Source organism: Mustela erminea, chromosome 4 (genome assembly GCF_009829155.1).
Source record: "Mustela erminea isolate mMusErm1 chromosome 4, mMusErm1.Pri, whole genome shotgun sequence".
Taxonomy (NCBI): domain Eukaryota; kingdom Metazoa; phylum Chordata; class Mammalia; order Carnivora; family Mustelidae; genus Mustela; species Mustela erminea.
The window spans coordinates 42,528,415-42,552,483 of NC_045617.1; the positions used below are offsets into that span (position 1 = coordinate 42,528,415).

Below are 24,069 nucleotides of genomic sequence, written 5' to 3' on the forward strand. Positions count from 1 at the left end.
AGATGATGATTCTCAAGGTTCTAGCTGGGCTCGAAAAAGGCATGGAAGTTATTAGAGAAACGCTCTTGGGAGAAATAAAAGCCCTATCTGGAGAAATGAAAGAACTAAAATCAAACCAAGTTGAAATCAAAAAAGGTATTAATGAGGTGCAATCAAAAATGGAGGCTCCCACTGCTAGGATAAATGAGGCAGAAAAAAAGAATTAGCTATATAGAAAACCAAATGACAGAGAATAAAGAAGCTGAGCAAAAGAGGGACAAACAGCTACTGGACCACAAGGGGAGAATTCGAGAGATAAGTGACACCGTGAGATGAAACAACATTAGAATAATTGGGATTCCAGAAGAAGAAGAAAGAGAATGGGGAGTAGAAGGTACACTGGAGAGAATTATTGGAGAGAATTTCCCTAATATGGCCAAGGGAACAAGCATCAAAATCCAGGAGGTGCAGAGAACCCCTCTCAAAATCAATAAGAATAGGTCCACACCCCATCACCTAATAGTAAAATTTACAAGTCTTAGTGACAAAAAGAAAATCCTGAAAGCAGCCCAGGAAAAGAAGTCTGTAACATACAATGGTAAAAATATTAGATTGGCAGCAGACTTATCCACAGAGACCTGGCAGGCCAGAAAGAGCTGGCATGATATATTCAGAGGTCTAAATGAGAAAAACATGCAGCCAAGAATACTATATCCAGCTAGGCTATCATTAAAAATAGAAGGAGAGATAAAAAGCTTCCAGGACAAACAAAAACTAAAAGAATTTGCAAACACCAAACCAGCTCTACAGGAAATATTGAAAGGGGTCCTCTAAGCAAAGAGAGAGCCTAAAAGTAGTAGATCAGAAAGGATCAGAGACAATATACAGTAACAGTCACCTTACAGTCAATACAATGGCACTAAATTCATATCTCTCAATAGTTACCCTGAATGTTAATGGGCTAAATGCCCTAATCAAAAGAGACAGGGTATCAGAATGGATAAAAAAACAAAACCCATCTATATGTTGCCTACAAGAAACTCATTTTAGATCTGAAGACATCTCCAAATTTAAAGTGAGGGGTGGAAAACAATTTACCATGCTAATGGACATCAGAAGAAAGCAGGGGTGGCAATCCTTATATCAGATCAATTAGATTTTAAGCCAAAGACTATAATAAGAAATGAGGAAGGACACTATATCATACTCAAAGGATCTGTCCAACAAGAATATCTAACAATTTTAAATATCTATGCCCCCAACGTGGGAGCAGCCAACTATATAAACCAATTAATAACAAAATCAAAGAAACACGTCAACAATAATACAATAATAGTAGGGGACTTTAACACTACCCTCACAGAAATGGACAGATCATCCAAGCAAAAGATCAAGAAGGAAATAAAGGCCTTAAATGAGACACTGGACCAGATGGACATCATAGATATATTCAGAACATTTCATCCCAAAGCAACAGAATACACATTCTTCTCTTGTGCACATGGAACATTCTCCAGAATAGATCACATCCTGGGTCCTAAATCAGGCCTCAACCGGTATCAAAAGATTGGGATCATTCCCTGCATATTTTCAGACTACAATGCTCTGAAGCTAGAACTCAATCACAAGAGGAAATTTGGAAAGAACCCAAATACATGGAGACTAAACAGCATCCTTCTAAAGAATGAATGGGTCAACCAGGAAATTAAAGAAGAATTGAAAAAATTCATGGAAACACATGATAATGAAAACACAACGGTTCAAAGTCTGTGGGACACAGCAAAGGCAGTCCTAAGAGGAAACTATATAGCAGTACAAGCCTTTCTCAAGAAACAAGAAAGGTCTCAAGTACACAGCCTAACCCTACACCTAAAGGAGCTGGAGAAAGAACAAGAAAAAAAGCCTAAACCCAGCAGGAGAAGAGAAATCATAAAGATCAGAGCAGAAATTAATGAAATAGAAACCAAAAAAACAATAGAACAAATCAATGAAACTAGGAGCTGGTTCTTTGAAAGAATTAATAAGATTGATAAACCCCTGGCCAGACATATCCAAAAGAAAAGAGAAAGAACCCAAATAAATAAAATCATGAATGCAAGAGGAGAGATCACAACTAACACCAAAGAAATACAATTATAAGAACATACTACGAGCAACTCTACACCAACAAATTTGACAATCTGGAAGAAATGGATGCATTCCTAGAGACATATAAACTACCACAATTGAACTAGGAAGAAATAGAAAACCTGAAAAGACCCATAACCAGTCAGGAGATTGAAACAGTCATTAAAAATCTCCAAACAAACAAAAGCCTAGGGCCAGATGGCTTCCCAGGGGAATTCTACCAAACGTTTAAAGAAGAACTAATTCCTATTCTCCTGAAACTGTTCCAAAAAATAGAAATGGAAGGAAAACTTCCAAACTCATTTTATGAGGCCAGCATCACCTTGATCCCAAAACCAGACAAGGATCCCATCAAAAAAGAGAACTACAGACCAATATCCTTGATGAACACAGATGCGAAAATTCTCACCAAAATACTAGCCAATAGGATTCAACAGTACATTAAAAGGATTATTCACCACGACCAAGTGGGATTTATTCCAGGGCTGCAAGGTTGGTTCAACATCCGCAAACCAATCAATGTGATACAACACATTAATAAAAGAAAGAATAAGAACCATATGATACTCTCAATAGATGCTGAAAAAGCGTTTGACAAAGTACAGCATCCCTTCCTGATCAAAACTTTTCAAAGTGTAGGGATAGAGGGCACATACCTCAATTTTATCAAAGCCATCTATGAAAAACCCACCGCAAATATCATTCTCAGTGGAGGAAAACTGAAAGCTTTTCCACTAAGGTCAGGAACACGGCAGGGATGTCCATTATCACCACTGCTATTCAACATAGTACTAGAAGTCCTAGCCTCAGCAATCAGACAGCAAAAGGAAATTAAAGGCATCCAAATCAGCAAAGAAGTAAAACTATCACTCTTCACAGGTGATATGATACTGTATGTGGAAAACCCAAAAGACTCCACTCCAAAACTACTAGAACTTGTACAGGAATTCAGTAAAGCGTCAGGATATAAAATCAATGCACAGAAATCAGTTGCATTTCTCTACACCAACAACAAGACAGAAGAAAAAGAAATTAAGGAGTCAATCCCATTTACAATTGCACCCAAAACTATAAGATACCTAGGAATAAACCTAACTAAAAAGGCTAAGAATCTATACCCAGAAAACTATAAAGTACTCATGAAAGAAATTGAGGAAGACACAAAGAAATGGAAAAATTTTCCATGCTCCTGGATTGGAAGAATAAATATTGTGAAAATGTCTATGCTACCTAAAGCAATCTACACATTTAATGCAATTCCTATCGAAATGCCATCCATTTTTTTTTTTTCAAAGAAATGGAACAAATAATCCTAAAATTTATATGGAACCAGAAAAGACCTCGAATAGCCAAAGGAATATTGAAAAAGAAAGCCAAAGTTGGTGGCATCACAATTTCGGATTTCAAGCTCTATTACAAAGCTGTCGTCATCAAGACAGCATGGTACTGGCACAAAAACAGACACATAGATCAATGGAACAGAATAGAGAGCCCAGAAATAGACCCTCAACTCTATGGTCAACTAATCTTCGACAAAGCAGGAAAAAATGTCCAATGGGAAAAAGATAGCCTCTTCAATAAATGGTGTTGGGAAAATTGAAGAGCTACATGCAGAAAAATGAAATTGAACCATTTCCTTACCACACATGAAAATAGACTCAAAATGGATGAAGGACCTCAATGTGCGAAAGGAATCCATCAAAATCCTTGAGGAGAACACGGGCAGCAACCTCTTCGTCCTCAGCTGCAGCAATGTCTTCCTAGGAACGTCGCCAAAGGCAAGGGAAGCAAGAGCAAAAATGAACTATTGGGATTTCATCAAGATCAAAAGCTTTTGCACAGCAAAGGAAACAGTTAACAAAACCAAAGACAGCTGACAGAATGGGAGAAGATATTTGCAAATGACATATCAGATAAAGGGCTAGTGTCCAAAATTTATAAAGAGCTTAGCAAACTCAACACCCAAAGAACAAATAATCCAATCAAGAAATGGACATTTCTGCAAAGAAGACATCCAGATGGCCAACAGACACATGAAAAAGTACTCCACATCACTCGGTATCAGGGAAATACAAATCAAAACCACAATGAGATATCACCTCACACCAGTCAGAATGGCTAAAATGAACAAGTCAGGAAATGACAGATGCTGGCGAGGATGTGGAGAAAGGGGAACCCTCCTACACTGTCGGTGGGAATGCAAGCTGGTGCAACCACTCTGGAAAACAGCATGGAGGTTCCTCAAAATGTTGAAAATAGAACTAACCTATGACCCAGCAATTGCACTACTGGGTATTTACCCTAAAGATACAAATGTAGTGATCCGAAGAGGCACGTGCAGCTAAATATTTATAGCAGCAATGTCTACAATAGCCAAACTATGGAAAGAACTAGATGCCCATCCACAGATGAATGGATCAAGAAGATGTGGTATATGTACACAATGGAGTACTATGCAGCCATAAAAAGAAATGAAATCTTGCCATTTGCGATGATGTGGATGGAACTAGAGGGTTCATGCTTAGTGAAATAAGTCAATCGGAGAAAGACAACTATCATATCATCTCCCTGATATGAGGAAGTGGAGATGCAACACAGGGGAGTTAAGGGGGTAGGAGAAGAATAAATGAAACAAGATGGGATTGGGAGGGAGACAAACCATAATGACTCTTAATCTCACAAAACAAACTGAGGTTTGTTGCGGGGAGGGCTTTCAGAGAGGGGGCTGGGGTTATGGCCATTGAGGAGGGTATGTGCTATGGTGAGTGCTGTGAAGTGTGTAAACCTGGCGATTCACAGACCTGTACCCCTGGGGATAAAAATACATTATATGTTTATAAAAAATAAAATATATTTTTTTAAAAGTCACTTATGATAAACCACAACTTGTTTTCAGCATCATACTCAACATGAAAAACTGAAAACTTTTCTTCTAAGATCAGAAACAAGATAAGATGCCCATTTTTGCCATTTTTATTTAACATAGTATTGGAAGTCCTCAGCAGAGTAATTTAGTCAAGAAAAAAAAATAAAAGGGATCCAAATTGGAAAGCAAGAAGTAAAAGTGCAAAGACTCCAGCCAAAAACTGTTAAAACTAATTCAACTATTCAGTAAAGTTACAGGATACTAAATCAATATACAGAAATTTGTTGCATTTCTTATATACTAACAATGAACTATCATGAAGAGAAATTAGGAAAACAATCACAGTTACAGCTGCATCAAAAAAAATAAAATATCTAGGAACAAATTTAACCAAAGGTAAAAGATCTATACACTGAAAACTTTAAGACATGGAGGAAAGAAACTGAAGGAGGCACAAAGAAATGGAAAGATATTCTATGCTCATAGATTAGAAGAATTAAAATGTTAAAATGTTCATCCTACTCAAAACAACGGACAAAGTCAATACAATCTCTAACAAAATTCCAATGATATTTTTCATAGAAATAGAACAAATAATCCTGAAATTTCTATGGAACCACAAAAGATCCTGAACAGCCAAAGCAACCTTGAGAAAGAAATGCAAAGCTGGAGGCATCATGCTCCCTGATTTTTTTGGCCTTTTAACTTTTTATTTTAATTCCAGTTAGTTAACATACGGTGCTATCTTAGTTTCAGGTGTATGATACAGTGATTCAACAATTCCACCCTTCCTGATTTCAAACTATACTACAAAGCTTTAGCAATTAAAGCAGTATTGTACAGGCATGAAAACAGGCACATAGATTAATTGAATAGAACAGAAAGCCCAGAAATAAACACGTATGGCCAAATAACTATAACAAACAAGGCAAGAGTATACAATGAGGAAAAGACAGTCTTTAATAAATGGTGTTGGGAAAGCTGAACAGCCACATGCAAGAGGATGAAATTGAAATACTATCTTAGACCACACGCATATATTAACTCAAAGTGAACTGAAAACTTTAAAGCCAGACATGAAACCAAATCCTCCTAAAAGAACACATGGTCAATGGTCTTGGCAATGATTTTTTGGATCTGACTCCAAAAGCAAAGGCAATAAAAGCAAAAATGAACAAATGAGACTATATCAAACTAAAAAACTTCTGCACAGCAAAGGAAACCATCAACAATATGAAAAGCCAACACACCAAAAGAGACAAAATATTTGAAAAAAATATATCCAATAAGGGATTAATATTCAAAATATATAAAGAACTCCTATAACTCAAGAGCAAATTAACAAACAATCTAATTTAAAAATGAGCAGAGGATCTGGATAGACATTTTTTTCAAAGAAGACATACAGTGGCCAACAAACACATGAAAAGATGCCCAACAGTCTTTTTTCATACCTAGTGCAGCCATGGCTCATGTTCCCAAGAAGCATCTGAAACATGTACCAGCTCCAAAGCACTGGATGCTGGATAAACTGACTGCTGTGTTTGCCCCTCATCCCTCTATTGGTCCCCATAAGCTGAGGGAATGTCTCCCTCTCTTCTTTTTCCTAAGGAACAGACTGAAGTATGCCCTAACAGGAGATAAGGTAAGGATGATCAGTATGCTGTGTTTTTTATTAAGACTGACGGCAAGGTCTGAACTGATGCAACCTACCCTGCTGGTTTTATGAATGACATCAGCATTGACAAGAGTGGGAAGAATTTCCATCTGATCCATGTCACCGAGGGTTGCTTTGCTGTTCATTAGATTACACCTGAGGAGGCCAAGAACAAGTTGTGCAAAGTAAGAATGATCTTTGTTAGGAGAAAAGGAATCTCTCATCTGACCCATGATACTTGCACCACCCACTATCTGTATTCCTTCATTAAGGTGAATGACACCATTCAGACTGATTTGGAGACTGGTAAGATTACTGATTTCATCACGTTTGATACTGGTAATCTGTGTATGGTGATTAGGGTGCTAACCTGGGAAGTACTGGTGTGATCACCAAAAGAAAGGGACATCCTGGTTCTTTTGATATAATTCATGTGAAAGATGCCACTGGCAACAGCCTTGCCACCCAGATCTCCAACACATTTGTTATTGGCAAAGGCAACAAATCATGGATTTCTCTTCCCCATGGAAAGGGTATCTGCCTCACCCACTGTTGAAGACAGAGAGATTGGTGGCCATATAGCAATGGGTAAAATGGTCTCTAGGTGATATGGTTCAGTCTTTATACTTTAAAAAAAAAAAAAAAAGATTTTATTTATTTATTTGACAGACAGAGATCACAGGTAGGCAGAGAGGCAGGGAGGAAGCAGGCTCCCTGCCGAGCAGAGAGTTCGACATGGGGCTCGATCCCAGGACCCTGAGATCATAACCTGAGCCGAAGGCAGAGGCTTTAACCCACTGAGCCACCCAGGTGCCCCTAAGTCTTTATACTTAACTAAGATAATACACAGCACAAAAGAAAGGAAAAGAGGGAGGAAGGAAAGAAAGATGCTCAACATCAACGATCATCAGGAAAATGCAAATCAAAACCACAATGAGATACAGCCGCACATCTTTAGACACAAATATGGTTGTTAAAAGGGAGGGGGTCAGGGGATGAGTGATATTAGTGAAAGGGGTAAAGAGGTATGAATGTCTAATTATAAAATAAATAGCCACAAGGATGTTAATATACAGCATGGTGACTATAGTCAAAAATACTGTAGTGCATTCTTGAAAGTCACCAAAGAGTAAATCCTAAAAGTTCTAATCACAAGGAAAAAAAATTTTGTAACTTCATATGGTGACAGTTGGTAGCTAGACATATTGAGGTAATCACTTGACAATGTATACAAATACTGAATCACTACATTGTACAACTGAAACTAACATAATGTTATATGACAATTATACCTCTCTAAATGCAAATAAAATAAATGCAATTATACACACACATAAATTGTGTGATATAAACATATTTAACTAGGTGACAGTTTTCACTTCTAGGGGCTAGGATTTGGGATTAAACGCAATAGAGTAGACGACTGTATTTTTCATTTTTTTCATTTTAAACCTTAATGCATATATTACTTTAATTGAAACATTAATTTATAAATAATTTTCAAAAATAAAGGTAGCCCTGGTTCTCTCTCTCTCTCAGAAAGAAAAGTGAGCTCCCAGCTATGTCCTTCACTGCTTAGGGGCACCTGGGTGGCTCAATCAGTTAAGCATCTGCCTTTGGCTCAAGTCATGATCCCAGAGTCCTGGGATCAAGCCCTGTATCAGGCTCTCTGCTCAGCAGGAAGCCTGCTTCTCTCTCTCTCCCACTCCACCTGCTTGTGCTTATTCTCTCCTCTCTCTCAAATAAATAAAATCTTTTTAAAAATAAAAATAAATAAATAAAATCAAAGGGGCTGACAGTGAACTAGGTGGATAAGGGGGTGAGGAGCCTCCTAAGTAGGGCAGCCCAATGAAAAGAGACTCAGACAAAGTCAACTGGACCCAGGAGTAGAGTCTTAGTCCTCCGAAAGCAAGGACAGCCCTCCTTGCGCCCAGTATACAGGCTGTCCCTTAAAACTGCTCTCATCCCAAATCCCCACTGAACTCCTGCTTGAGAGTTATGGAAAAGGGAAGTGCAGCTGACCCTTAGACAACATGGGTTTGAACTGCACAGGTTGTACAGTTACACGTGGAGGTTTAGCAATAAATACACTACTGTAAATGCATTTTCTCTTCGTTATGGTTTTCTTAAAAACATTTTGTTTTTTCTAGCTTATTGTGTTGTAAAAACACAGCATATGATACATATACAAAATGTGCTAATTCACTATGCTATCAGTAAAGCTTTCAGTCAATAGCAGGCAGTGGGTAGCTAAGTTCTGGGAGAGTCACATTGTTCCAAGGTCAACTGTATAAGCAAAAAACACAGGAACTAATTCACTAAGAACTATGTAGGGGCACTCAGCCCAGACAGCTCTGTCTTGGAATCCCACTGACAGAATATGTCCTGAAAGTGGGGAAATCCCTGGCCTTGTCCCTTCCCCACCTGAGCACAGAGAGAGCTCCAGCACACTGGAGCGGCATCCAGAGGAAGACTGAGGTGCTTAAAGACATGGACATGCCTTCAGGGACATATCAGAGCAGGGCAGGAGTCTGAAACATGTAAACTGAGTGCCGAATGATCTTGCTCATGAGGGCATACATCAGGTACCTCCTAAAGACCCTCAAAATCCCACTGGGGCATGTTCCAGCCACCCAATAGGCTGTGTGAGCAGACAGATTCCTGGGATCAAGCCCCACATCAGACTCATTCAGACAGAGTGACCACTGGCAAGTTCAGTGTCTTTCTGTTTATATAGCCCTGTTGCCCTTTTGGGGTGGTACCCTGAAAAAGCAAATCTTACAGATATAGCAAAAAGAAGGGCATATGTACCCCAATGCTCATAGCAGCAATGACCACAATTGCCAAACTGTGGAAAGAACCAAGATGCCCTTCAACAGACAAATGGATAAAGAAGATATGGTCCATATATACAATGGAATATTACACAGCCATCAGAAAGGATGAATACCCAACTTTTGTATCAACATGGATGGGACTGGAGGAGATTATGCTGAGTGAAATAAGTCAAGCAGAGAGAGTTAATTTTCATATGGTTTCATTTACTTGTGGAGCATAAGGAATAACATGGAGGACATTAGGAGAAGAAAAGGAAAAGTGAATTGGGGGAAATTGGAGGGGGAAACAAACCCCATGAGGGACTGTGGACTCTGAGAAACAAACTGAGGGTTTTGGAAGGGAGGGGGGTTGGGGGTTGGGTGAGCCTGGCGGTAGGTATTAAGGAGGGCATGTATTGCATGGAACACTGGGTGTGGTGCATAAACAATGAATCTTGGAATGCTGAAAAAATAAAATAAAATAAAAATAAATTTAAAAAGAAAAAAGAAAAAGAAAATCTTCCTGAATGAGGTACAAATGTGCCACCTTAGGCATCTGGCTCTGGCACAGAGTTCTACCTAACCAGCTTGGAGTGCTCTTGCCATGGGCAGACCTCTCAAATAATACCAATCTGGGAGAACATAAAGCTAAGCAACTGCCCACATCCCCCCAACAAAAAAACTTTCAGGACACCACTCATGGGCTGTCACCTCTCAGACAGCCCCACTAAGTTCAGAAAGGGGTCGTGACTGGGGGTAAGTAAGGGGCTGCTGGCTCTGTGATCTGAATTCCACAGCTTATGAAGAACAAGGGACCCTGGAGAAATGAGCTCCCAGCTTTAGTGTCTGCTTTCCTCCGTGGCCAGACCCTTCTCTTGGCCCTGGACACATCCTCACTTTGAGGAGTCAAAGCCAAGGCATGCTCTTGACCCTCAGGTACCAAGGAGGAAGCTCCCATTACCTCCTGGGAGGTAAAGCATCATTTCTGTGTCTCTTCCCTTACTCTGGTGGTTGTATTGTTACAACACATAAGGGGAATTTTCCCCCTTAAGGATCATTTCTGTTTCTCTAACAGCAGGGCCTCTCAGACCTCATGTGAGCCTCTAACCTGCCCTCTCCAAACCAGATACTCCCAACCACACATCCCATCATTCAGTGATAGACAGCCTCCCCTTAAGGAAGGTTCTCTATTGTTTTTCATACGTTGATCCTTTTCCTCCAGCTAGACATTCCAGAAAGGCAAAGATTAACCTTAGACATCTATTCTATAGCCCCCAAAGCACCAGTCCTAGCCCAATAAATAAGCTGGCACTCAATAAGTATGACTTCACTAATGCTTCAACTCAAATGGCTAGTTTCATAAGGAACCTGAAAATGGGCTTGTTGTGGGGAAAAAACAAACAGAAAAATTTACAGGTCCTTCAAAGTGTTTTTGATATCCTCTCCTTCTTTTTTAGCCCCTTCTACAACCTCTCTGCACACTAAAAATACATAAATAAGAGTCTAATAGAAGCCAGACATTTAAAATAACATATTCTCAGGAGATTTTTTTTTTTTTTAACAAAGCTTGGATGCCTGTGCAGGCTATAAATTTATAGTTGATGATCTTCTGCCAGAAGTTCTTTTGGGCACTTACAGCTGTGAAATACAATCTTTAGTTGACTACACAACCCCTTCGTGCTCCCAGTCTGATTCCAACAGCCTTTATTCCTGACAACATAACTCATCACAACAATAATGAAATAACAAGAGTATTTATTTGGATTTACACACCACCTTTCACCTAAGGGTCCCTGAGCAACTTCAAACACAGCTGAAATGGTTCCAAACCATGTACCTCTCCAACTTGGGTTTAGAAGCTAAAAAAGGAGTCAGTCTGCTGTGCGTAATTCCTTGGCAAAAATCATACACTTTTACATAAATGGAAACAGTGAGTCCTGGCTCTTCTTCAATAATCTTCTCTATCCTCCTTACACATTTCCTCTTTGCTGAGAAAGAAACCATTGGCATAACCTAGACCCTGCCTTTACATTTTATTGTTTTGTACTTTGAAGATCTTATTTTTTGCAAAAGCTTAGTATACTATAAAAATTAAGTGTCTTTCTACTTTGCAAGATTCATTGAAGTAACTTTTATTTGGGATACCTAAGAGAATTGGAAAATTCCCTCTCTTCCATTTCCTTATTTTTTCAACACTTGCAGTTTTATTTTTTCATGAACTATAGTTATTTCTTTTTTTTTTTTAAGATTTTATTAATTTATTTGAGACAGAGAGAGAGAGCATGAGGAGTCAGAGGGAGAAGCAGACTCCCGGCTGAGCAGGGAGCCTGAAACGGGGCTCAATCCTAGGACCCTAGGATCATGATCTGAGCTGAAAGCAGACGCTTAACCAACTGAATCACCCAGGTGCTCTGAATTATAGCTATTTCTTTACTTGTTTATTCGCCTCTACTACAGTAGGAGATTTAAAAAAAAAAAAAAAAAACGAAAAAGACCTATATATCTGTACCCTTTCTCTTTGTATGCCTATATCTTTCAGTGCCGTGTGCACAGAGTATAGAGATTAGTGATGAACTGACTTGTTTCTTACTTGCATCCATAATTTAAATTTTTTCTTAAATATATTATGACCCCAAGGTTTACATTAAGGTACAAATGAGGGGATAAAAATAGCAAATGTCTAAACTCTATCTTTCCTTCCACTGGACCTAAACAAACAGCTACAAATGGTGTCAACCATCATTACTAGAAATAAGGAAACCAGTTTACTAGGCCTACCAGCACAGAACCCAGATGTCCTGCTTTGGCCAAACACAACGTTAGAGGTAAGTTACTCTGAGCCCTTGGATTATTTCAGCCCTATTGCTGGACATACAAAATGATGACCCTCTTAGAAAACTCTGGCTCTTAGTCCCTCATTAAATACAAATAAGGAATCTACAATGTGTCAGACATTGTGCTAAGGGCTGAGGGTTTAAGAATGTGAAGTGCACTGCCCTGCCCTCAAAGAACTTACAGTCCAGGGAAGGAAACCATCAGAGAAACAGCGAAGAGCAGGATAACATGGTAAGCAGCCTGACGTAATGATGCACGAGGTGAAAGCGGCTCCATTGGAACCCAAACCAACTGATTTGCCTCTTCCCAATGCCAGGCTGGGCCACGAACACACTCTAAAACCCTGGGCTCTGAATCTACCTGCCCTCCTCTGGAATATCTAGCTATCATCAGAACTGGGGCAGCACCTCGACTTGGCATTCGGAAATGCTGTTTTGTTGCATCCTCTAGAAGCTTTCTGGCTTCTCCTTTGGATGCCATCTTTCTGCTCTCTCTTGGCTCTTTACTCTGGAGCCCACAGGCCTGCCTGTTTTCGCTTTGTACTTTAACACTGTGGCTAGATGATATTTTCAGATATTGAGAGTTTTTTTCTCTTTGTATTTGTTTGTTTCCTTCCTCCATTTCAGACTGGTAGCAGTCTTGATACACCATGACTTCCAGAAGGCATGCATCAGGACCAAAACCAGAAATAACCAGCAAGTCCTTCTGGCTTTTTTTCCCCCCAAAAACATGTTTAAGCATTTAATGGAACTCAGTGGTTTGGAGAAAAGATGGGAGAGAGTGTGAAAAGCAGTATGGAGGGGGCTTCATCCTTCCTTTCTTCTCTGCCCTAGAAAAAAATATCCCTAGGGCAAAAGTAGAAGAGGAATGAAGAGAAATACCAGAGAGTCCAAGAACAGCCACACTCCCCCATTCTTCCATAATGTTGACAGCAAAACTCCAAATGGAAGGACAGGGTGGAGTTTAGGCTAGGCAGACAAAACCCCAGGCAGCATCACATGGCATAGCCATAGGAGGAAAAGGGATCTGGTAGGAAGGGTGGCAGCCCTAGCAGTAACCTGCCTGGAAAGATGACCAAGCACCAGATATCCACTCTGCATCCTGCTGCTTGGCACTGCCTAAGAAGAAGCAAAACTCAAATAAATGAAGTTAAGCTTCCCTCCAGACTAAATGAAGGGATGCTTCATTTATAAGTCAATATAAATTGACTTCATTCATAAGTCAATTGAATGAATGATATGAATGATAACATACGACATCTCTAACATACCTGAGCTGTGTGGGCTGATGAACACCACACTCTTCCTGGATGTCCTTCTCTCTGCACAGGGCTTTATCCACTATTGAACTCTAGATCTAAATCTCAGATTTTCTTTCCTTGCCCTGAAATTTGGACTGATATTTCAAGCTGCTTTCTAAATATCTCGTTTCAAACTTATCAAGTCCCAAAGTGACTCCTATCTTCTTGATTCTTCCCCACCCCCACCCTACCAACCCAGTTCTCTCCCCCATATTTTTTTGACAATAGCACTGAAGTCCACTCATATTCGAAACCTTACATATATCATCCAGACCAGTCAGTTCTACCTTGGGAATCTGCTCCATCACCTCACCCATATCCATTTTCCAGACCCTCATCATGTGAACTCTATTCATGTATTCATGTACTGGCCTCGTCACTGGCATCTGTGTTATCAGACTCTTCTATCCTGCCCAAGGCATCCAAGATCCTAGACACCTCCAGCTTCCTGTGAGAGAAAATCCACATTCCTCATCAAGGAATACAGGACTCTATCTAAACATGGCCTCTGACTACTCCATCCTCTACCACCTTCTATATATTTTACATGCACATACACTCACACACGTACGCCAGAATCTTACCACCTCTCATGAACCAAGAAGGGACTATCGCTAAGCAATGGGTTAAGAAGTGGTAACTTGTGGCTTGGTCTAAATGATAAACTGGTTCATAATTAAGTGTGAGGAAAGTCAGAGCAAATATGGGAAAAAATCTTCCTTGGTTTCCTTCTAGAATTCTCTTATGTTGCAAGAAAACAAATCTAGGAGAGCCTGTCACTTAGGCTAATGGTCAACATGAATAGCAACTAAGGCTGAATTCTATAAGGCTACTCTGGCCAGCCTTCCAAGAGTCCTTGGCCACTTTTGTGGCACCTGTAATACTGCCATTCTCACAGGATTTCTGTAAGAATGAAGGCAATAGTTGAGGAAGGAGGAGAGTTCTCTGTAAACTTTTTAATGTTGTACAAAATGTAAGTATTCACTCTTTTTCCTGTAAATAAATATTCATTCATTTCTGTCTCTTACAAAAGAAAAATACAACTCACCGAGGGTCTGGTCTGTCTATGCAAAAAGGAAACACCGCATACCCGTGAGAATCCAAATCATTGTTAAATAAAGTGTGCTGGGAAGTGACAGGGTATCTTTTGCTGAGAACATGGGAATCCATATGAATTCAGAAACACTACACCATGATTGTTATCATCAGGGCAGCCCTGGTGTGTCTGGCTGAATTTTTAATATTCTAGCTTTTTAATCTTGCATGACTCTCCCTGGCAAAGTCAGTCCAAAAGAAGAGACGCTTAATGAACATTTGAGGCCAGGAACTAGCTGTTTGTGAAACTCACTTTCCATTAAGTAATTGTAGGTTAGGCTAAATAAAATGTTTTATGGAGAGTAATATGTCCATGGTGAGGCTTCATTAAATATGTTACTGTTTTTATGGCCCCTTCGGGATGGAAAACAAATAACTTGTCCTTGTTCTCCAGAGACAATGCTGACCCCCCAAATCTGCTTTGTACTTGCCTTGCATGCAGATCAACCTGTCACAGCTGGTTTTACAAACTACAAGCATACAGCCAGCTCTTTACTGCTTACCAATGCACTGATAATACACGACGAAGAATAAAGTATTATTTTGGTATTCCCCGAACTACGCTCTACAGAACATTAGTTCTGTAAGATGGTAATATATATTCTGAAAAAATGAAAAGGAAGGAAGCAGCCATGATAAGGGGCTCCTCCATGAGCAAACAGGATTAAGAAACAGTAGGTTAAACGAAGGTAAGCAGTTTTCCTTCCTTCAGGATATTTCAAGCCTTCAATAGGCCAAAATGTTTTGTGAATCTCCTAGAGAAGAATGTAGTAAATAGAGCACCTCTAAAATTATTTGACCATAGAACTTACTTTCTATAGAACACAAAAGTACTAATGTTCCACAGAACACAGTTTAGAAGAGGCTGTTCTATTTAATAAAGCCAAGTAACCAATGACAACCAGTTCAATAATTTCTAGAACATCATATTTGTCGGTGAAAGTCCAAAGTAAGGGAACATTCCCCACAAGCAATATCCTTACAAGAAGCATAAGACAGAAAAAATCATCTGCAAATGAAGTTTTGAGTAAAACACATTAAGATCTCACTACAGTCTGAGGATCTATAATTCAATATTTGAAGTCATTGTTTCTCTTATGGAGAACAGAAAACAAAATAGACAAAGCATGTTGCCATATTTTCTACACTCTGCTGCAGGATGACAATTCTTACTTAAGCACAGGAAGAAAAATGTTAAACAACAAAAATCCAAGTATGTTTGCTGTCCATGCTTTCCCTTATAATTGTAAAAAGCATCTTAAGCACAGCAAGCTTATCAAGGAATGTACGACAGCCAGAGTGGCCAGAGTGACCAAGAACAGGGGCCGTGTTGTGAAAAATCTCTCATGTGACTTTACGTTGTCATCACATAATGGATGCAGACAGTGCCCCTCCTGAATCCCTTTTACCTGACATCCCCCTGTTGCCATGAGTGTTGGTTACAAAGAGCTCAGAGGCTTCCTCCCAGGACAACTGCAGTCTGCAAAATAGGAGCTAATCTTAGCCAGTAGATTATATCACTCATTCATCCCAGAGCAGCTTTTAACCAGTGACTGATGCGAGATACAAAAGACTCGTCTCCTTTCCTCAAGGCAGGACTAGCTATGTGGTACAAATCATCTGCAGAGCTCTTCATGAGATCAGGTTAAAGCCTGCCTCTAGCAGAGACCACAGCCTTGCTTAGCTCCTTGCCTGGCCCTATCGTATTTCCCTTACTCTCTTGTTTCTGAGACCACTCCAGTAACTAACACACACCCAAATGCCAGTCTCAGGCTCTGCTATTAGGGAACCCAGCCCAAGACATCCAGTTTACAACCTTTTATCTAAAGAAACAGTTTTTCATAAGAGATTCTTAATCTCACAAAACAAACTGAGGGATGCTGGGGGTAGGGAGGTAGGGTTAGGATGGCTGGGTTATGGACATTGGGGAGGGTATGTGCCATGGTGAGTGCTGTGAAATGTGTGTAAGCCTGATGATTCACAGACCATTCCCTTGGGCCAAATAACACATTATGTGTTAAAAGATAAAAATTAAAATTAAAAAATGGTTTTTTTCTTTCAATTACAGTAATACGGTTCACAACAGTTTGTCCTCTTGCCTGCTTCAGGAATCTTACATTGCGTTCCAATGAGAGGACTTAGATCAGTATTTCATATCGTGTGGTCTTGGACCATGTACATTGGAGTTATCAAGGTACTTGCTAAAAAGTAAAGATGGCTAAGACCCCCCTCCTGCCAGACCTAATGAATCAGAGTTTCTGAGAGTGGGATCCACAAATTAAATTTTTTATATCAGGTACTTGTGATGTGGTCGAGTTTAAGATCCACTATCAAGATGCCATGATTTAGCCAGCTTCCCCCCAGCACCTCCCTTCCTGTAACAAGTGAGAGACACTCTCAAGTCAAACTAACTTGTCTTCTTACCTTCTGTGTACTGATAAACTCCTCTGAGAGAAAACAATGCATAAATTTCTAAGTAGAAACTTCCAATGTGGTCTATAGAGAGAAAAAAAAAAAAAATGAAACCCAAGCAGATTATTGTCTTGGCTAATGACAAACTACTTCAAAATGTAAATTTTGTTTCATTTCTTTGAAATCGAAAAATGTGATTTGAGATGACACTCTAAATAAGTTGGAGAAGCTATGTTTAATCATCTAAAATCAATTATTTCTAAGTATTTAGGAACTATGGGAAGGAAGATAATCTGAAAACATTTTTTTCAAAGCACAATGCAGAAAAGATCTACAGTAGCTCATAAACATCTAAATTGCCATATTTATTCATCCCAAAGAAGTTGACTGTTGCTAGAGAATTATTTAGCTAAAAAGTCTCAGATCTCCGAATACACAGTGAAAAACATCACTGAATGCCTTCTTTTTACCTACCTCTGCCGAGCATGGGACAACCACCGTTGTTCACAAGTACTTCAATCAGCAGGACTATCAATATTAACCACAGGTATAGTTAGTGACAAGAGATCAAACAGAGCTCCAACAGCAAACCTGTTGTCTACCATGGAGCCAAGATGGGTCAAGAGAATCAGAGGGTGGGTGGAGATGGCTTCTAGGAATGGTGTCCACTGAGCAGCCGCTGATTGAAGCCTAGACTGTTGACAAGCAGACATCTCTCTTCATAATCACTGTTTTGAGGGTGTGTGTGTGTGTGTGTGTGTGTGTGTGTGTGTGTGTGCTGGGTTTTTTAATCCAGGAGAAATGAAATGAGCTTGATTCAAAGCCAAACAGGCAGCCATGCTGTTCCTCACTGACTGGCATTTCTTAATGACCATCTCAGCAGCAATCCCAAAATGAATCAGCCACCCCTGGAAAGCTCGGTCACTCCTAGAAGATGTTCCTAATAATTACCTAGTGCTTGGTTAATAGAGACTACAAGAACACACTTTTAATCAACATGAAGCACCCTTTCAAGTCCTAGAAATCCAAAAAGCTACCTGGTAGGAGGATATTGGGTTGTTCAATTTGTTTTTTCTCCTGGAGGCTGAAACATGGACTGTGTGATAACAAATCTAAAAACAAAACTCAAAGAGAAGTCTAAACTTGCAAGTTATAAAAATACATTAGGACCAATATTTTTAAGAAAAGATAATGCTAAAAATAAAGTATCACAAATAACACACTTTTGAAGGAAAGGAAACTCTACAGGTATGAACATGTAGTTTCCAAAGTCCAAAGTGGTTCCAATGTGTTATTTTAAAATGAGATCAAAGTTCTTTAGAAAACATATTATTAGAGTAGCTCCTTTTGGGGAGAATACATATCACTATGTTATACATATCACTTAATGGGATTAACACAGAGATATCTGGGGACACATCCATCAAGAGCCAGCATCCTTACCTTGAATTTCATAATCAACTCTGCTGGTATACCACAGCAAACTGACCAAGAGGATGTTGATCATTTGAAAAACTTGAGGTTTTCAAATGGACACAAGAAAAAGGAGAAAGAACTATTTTAGAGGAAGGATCCTGGCAATAGCAATACTAAATACAAAGAATGCTCCAGGCTTATATCAGTGAACAGTCTCACTGTTCTGACAGTTTTAGGAAAGGTAGGGAGACAAGCAGACATCTCTCTTCATAATCACTGTTTTGATGGAAACACAAAGACAAATCATCAAACTATCTATCTGAAGGTACCCAGAGACTCACCAAGTCCAAATAACCTTAAATGGCTCCATGTAGAGCCAGCCTGGGAGCACCCATATAGCCCTTCAACTACAAGTTTGATTTACATGGTGTCTAGATAAAGGAGGCAGAATGAGAGGCAATTTCCTCAAGAAATTTAATTCTAATATACAGGATATTCTTAGCAATTTCTTATCAAGATATAGCTTAGCATCTAACTAGTCCAAAGCTAGACCCAAACAAATTATAGTGGCTTAGTGTCCATCCAAGCACCAGAGAGTATCCTCACAATCAAAGCTGTGATTAGAAGTATGCACCTTTGTCCTTCAGATGAAACAAAGTTGAGTGGGGCTGATTAACCCTGTGAAAATATTTTGAGTTATGTATTTATAATTTATATACTTACAAGTATACACTTATGGTAGTATTGTATGCTATGTGCTATGTACTGAATTGTATTCCCCAAAATTCATTATGTTGAAGACCTAACCTCCAGTGTGATGGTATTTGGAAACAGGGCCCCTGGGAGGTAATTAGGTTTAGATGAGGTCATATTAAGTATGGCCCTCATGATGGGATTAGTGCCCTTATGAAAAGAAATACCAGGGGCGCCTGGGTGGCTCAGCGGGTTAAGCCGCTGCCTTCGGCTCAGGTCATGAACTCGGAGTCCTGGGATCGAGCCCCACATCGGGCTCTCTGCTCAGCAGGGGGCCTGCTTCCTCCTCTCTCTCTGCCTGCCTCTCTGCCTGCTTGTGATCTCTCTCAATAAATCTCTCTCAAATAAATAAATAAAATCTTAAAAAAAAAAAAAAAAGAAAAGAAAAGAAATACCAGCAATCTCTCTCCCTTTGCCATGTAAGGACACAGCGAGGTGGCTGGCTATCTGCAAACAAGGAGGAGGGCTCTCACCAGGAACTAAATGGGCAGCACCTCTTTCTTGAACTTCCCAGCCTCCAGAAATATGAGAAATAAATGTCTGTCGATTAAGCTACCAACCTATGGTATTTTCTTATAGCAGCCTGAGCAAATTAATACACTACTATAAAAGTTTACTTAGAACAAAACAACAGCAAAAAAGCAACTGTACACCAGAAGGAAAAATAGTCCATCAAAAACAGAATGCATTTGAAAACTGTGATTTCAGTACACTGCCTTGTGATGTTAGTGAGAAAATGATGAATGAGAACTTCTCAAATTCCCAAATCTGCAAATACTGTTTTAGAGAAAAAAAATGAAGTGTCACTGAGACATGGTGTAAGACAAGACAGTTTCACGACAGGATGCTCCATGACAGGTTCTGTACACCAACCTTATAGGCTTCGAAACTCAAATCTGTGCTTCAGTAAAATGACAAATGACCCCCTGTTTGGTGTGTGTGTGTATGTGTCTCTTTCTCACACACACACACATACAAACACAATTCCGTTACTATAACGTCCAGAAAGTCTACTACACAAGGTTTAGAAAAATAAAGCAAAACCAGAAGTAGCAAGAATAGATCAGATAGAAAGGGCCATTCTCAGCCACAAACAAAACATTAGTGGGGTATGAAATGCCTTTCCTGAAAAGTTAAAATTAAATACGTCATGTTTCTGGTTAACAGAATGTAGGCTTCCATAAGTGAAAAATTCAATTAATAATACTGAGACTAGATGTCCTTGAAAGATGATATTTAGTTTGGGTGAAAAACATTTTAATAAATGGTGGAAACCATGCAAAATAATAAAAATAACAATTCTGAGCACAAACTGAAGGTATCCAAGTAGTTAGCTACTGGGGGTGGGGGGCACCTATGCAAAATGTTCAGCTTGAACATGGCTCCACCCACTAGGTAGCACCACAGACTTGCCTCAGACAAGTTACTCAGCCTTGTCACCCCTCAGTCTCCTCATCTGTATACTGGACGATAATAATTATCCCCCATGGGATCATCTTGAATCAAGTGCATTAACATAGGTGAAGTATGTCTGTCATCTAGTAAACAATACGCACACATGGATTGTTATTACAGAACCAGAAAGAGCTTTGAGATTCTTAGAGCTAGTAAACAGGACTCCACAATAATCTTCTATTCCTCACCTTGGGTAGAAGAAAAGAAAAGAAAAAAAGCAAAGCTAGTCGTGGGGTGGGGTTACAAGGATTCCCCAGTTCCCAGAGGATCTCCCTCACTTGTCCAGAGACACCAGAAATGCCTAAACATATTCTATGATCAGAAAGGCCTGAGGGCGCCTGAATGGCTCAGTCGGTTAAGTGGCTGTCCTCAGCTCAGGTCATGATCCCAGAGTCCTAGGATGGAGTCCCACATCGGGCTCCCAGCTCCACGGGGAATCTGCTTCTCCCTCTGACCTTCTCCTCTCTCATGCTCTCTCTCATTCTCTCCCTTTCTAAAATAAAATAAATAAAATCTTTTAAAAAAGAAAGAAAGAGGAGCACCAGGGTGGCTCAGTGGGTTAAAGCCTCTGCCTTCGGTTCAGGTCATGATCTCAGGGTCCTGGGATTGAGCCCCATATCAGGCTCTCTGCACAGTGATGAGCCTGCTTCTCCCTCTCTCTCTCTCTGCCTGCCTCTCTGCCTACTTGTGATCTCTGTCTGTCAAATAAATAAATAAAATCTGGGTTTTTTTAAGATTTTATTTATTTATTTGACAGAGATCACAGATAGGCAGAGAGGCAGGCAGAGAGAGAGGAGGAAGCAGGCTCCCTGCTGAGCAGAGAGCCCGATGTGGGGCTCGATCCCAGGACCCTGAGATCATGACTTGAGCCGAAGGCAGAGGCTTTAACCCACTGAGCCACCCAGGTGCCCCAATAAATAAAATCTTTAATTAAAAAAAGAAAGAAAGAAAGGCAGGGAGGCAGGCGGGCTTGAAATGTAATATTCCCTTAAAGCAGCCTTTGGGTTTTCACCTTATTCACACTATGCAGTAAATAATTGCTGTTAGGACCCTTTGGGGGCACTAATTTGAAAACTGGAATACAGAAGACCAGGGGGACATTGGACCCTTGAAAGTAGAAAGGAGAGGGGAGGGTAGGTGGCTCAGCCAGTTAAGCATCTGTCTTTGGCTTAGGTCATGATCTTAGGGTAATGGGATGGAGCCCCTTGTCAGGTTCTCTGCTCAGCTGGATGTCTGCTTGTCCCTCTCTCTTTCCCTCTGCTCCTCCCCCTGCTCATGCTCTCTGTATCTCTTTCAAATAAATGAAGTTTAAAAGAAGAAGAAGAAGAATTAGAAGAAGAAGAAGAAGAAGGGAGTCTCAAGAAAAGAAGAAGCTAAAGATGCTGAAGGCTAACTTCATCATTTTTTTCTATCATCATACTGGACACAAAGAACTCCAGCTGTTCCTTGAACAACATGGGTTTGAACTGTATGGGTCCACTTACATGCAGATTTTTTTTTTTAAGATTTTATTTATTTGTCAGAGAGAGAGAGAGAAATCACAGGCAGACAGAGTGGCAGGCAGAGGCAGAGGGAGAAGCAGGCTCCCTGCCCAGCAAGGAGCCCGACGACTTGATCCCAGGCTGTTGGGATCATGACCTGAGCTGAAGGCAGCCGCTTAACCAACTGAGCCACCCAGACGTCCCCAGATTGTTTTTTGTTTTTTGTTTTTTTAAATACAGGACAGTACTATAAATCCATCTTCTCTTCTTCATAATTTGCTTAGTGACATTTCCTTTTCTCTAGCTTTCTTTATTGTAAAAATAATACACACACAATGCATATAACATACAAAATATGTATTAATCAACTGTTTACATTATTGGTCAGTTGTGGGGAAGTCGACAGTTACGCATGGATTTTCAACTGTGTGGGAGGTCAGCTATTCAAGGGTCAGCTGTATCTCCCCATGAAAAAAAAAATTTTAAGTAGTTATCTAGGTAATACAATCCCCCCAAACCATTTCTCCTCAATTATTTGCATTTGTCAAAGTGCTTTTAGGCTTGAACTAACAGACAGTGGTTACAACTTCACATAAACTTTATCTATGTAAATACAAATTTAGTATTAAACATTAAGACTACCAAAGAAAACTATAGAAAAATGGATATGTGCAATTTAACTCTAATACAGATGGAAACCTTTGGAAAAGTGGACATATATTTTTACATAATTTTTTTAATCTTTTTTTTTTTAAGATTTTATTTATTTATTTATTTGAAAGAGATCACAAATAGGTAGAGAGCAGGCTCTCTGCTCAGCAGAGAGGCCTCGATCCCAGGACCCTGAGATCATGACCTGAGCCAAAGGCAGAGGCTTAACCCACTGAGCCACCCATGCACCCTTTACGTATTTTAAGTGTGCAAGTGGAATGTGATAAGAACGAACACCCTGTTGGGTAACATACATTGCTATAAATGGATTTGTGATGAGCTTTAAGTGTGATTTAGTGACTGCCCATAAAGGTTAACCACAAAAGTTAGCAGGCCGTCTCTAACAGAACTTTTCAAATTTAGGAAATATAAAGACCCTCTTGGAATGATTGTTCAGGCCCAGAATCTAACTTTCCACCACACTGACAACCTGTGCTTTCCGGAGACAGCAAGCCATTCTTAGACATCCTCTGGAGACTCTTTCAAGGTCTGTGGTTTCGCAATAAAGATAACCTACAAGAAGGGACATCAACATGCAGAGAAAACACTTCCATTGAAACAAGCCTGGATTCTCCACACCATCTACTCCTGAGAATTCAGGATAATTGTTCCCTCTTAATTCAGGGGGGGAAAAATTCAGAGGTAAATCTCCCACCCTTCCTGGTTTCCACAAAGAGAAAAAAAATCAAACACTTTCCCTTTCTGTAGTGAATTAAGTAAGGCTGGATGAAATTAGTAGGCTGGTAGAAATTATTGTGACAATACAGAGCCATACTAAAATAATTATAAGAAAAGAGAGAGAAAGAAAAGCAGCAACAGTGAACTAAAAAGATTCCAAGTAAATAATTCTCATTTTTTAGGATCTTGGCCTGAGGCTTTTCTGTGAATTTTAGATAAAGATATTCAGCCTCTGCAGAAATCTTTAATAAAACACCCAACCCAACAAACAGTGTATTTTCTTGCTGTGGCAGAAGACTGCAGTTAAATTTTCCAGTGGTCATGACCTGTGTTTCCGTGCAAGAAAGAGGGCCAGGCAAAAAGGATTTTCCACAAAGCAGTTAAGGTATAACATGGATTAGGAGAAAGATAAAATGAATCTTTATCTTCTTTTATGTAAATATTTTCCTAACATACCACCTGCTGGAAGCCTCTGGCAGAATATGATT

At 39.7% G+C, this 24,069-nt stretch overlaps 1 pseudogene; it reads left to right on the forward strand.

The window, feature by feature from the left end:
- Positions 1–6,437: 6,437 nt before the first annotated feature.
- On the forward strand, positions 6,438–7,185 carry LOC116589316 (annotated as a pseudogene).
- The last annotated feature ends 16,884 nt before the right edge of the window (positions 7,186–24,069 follow it).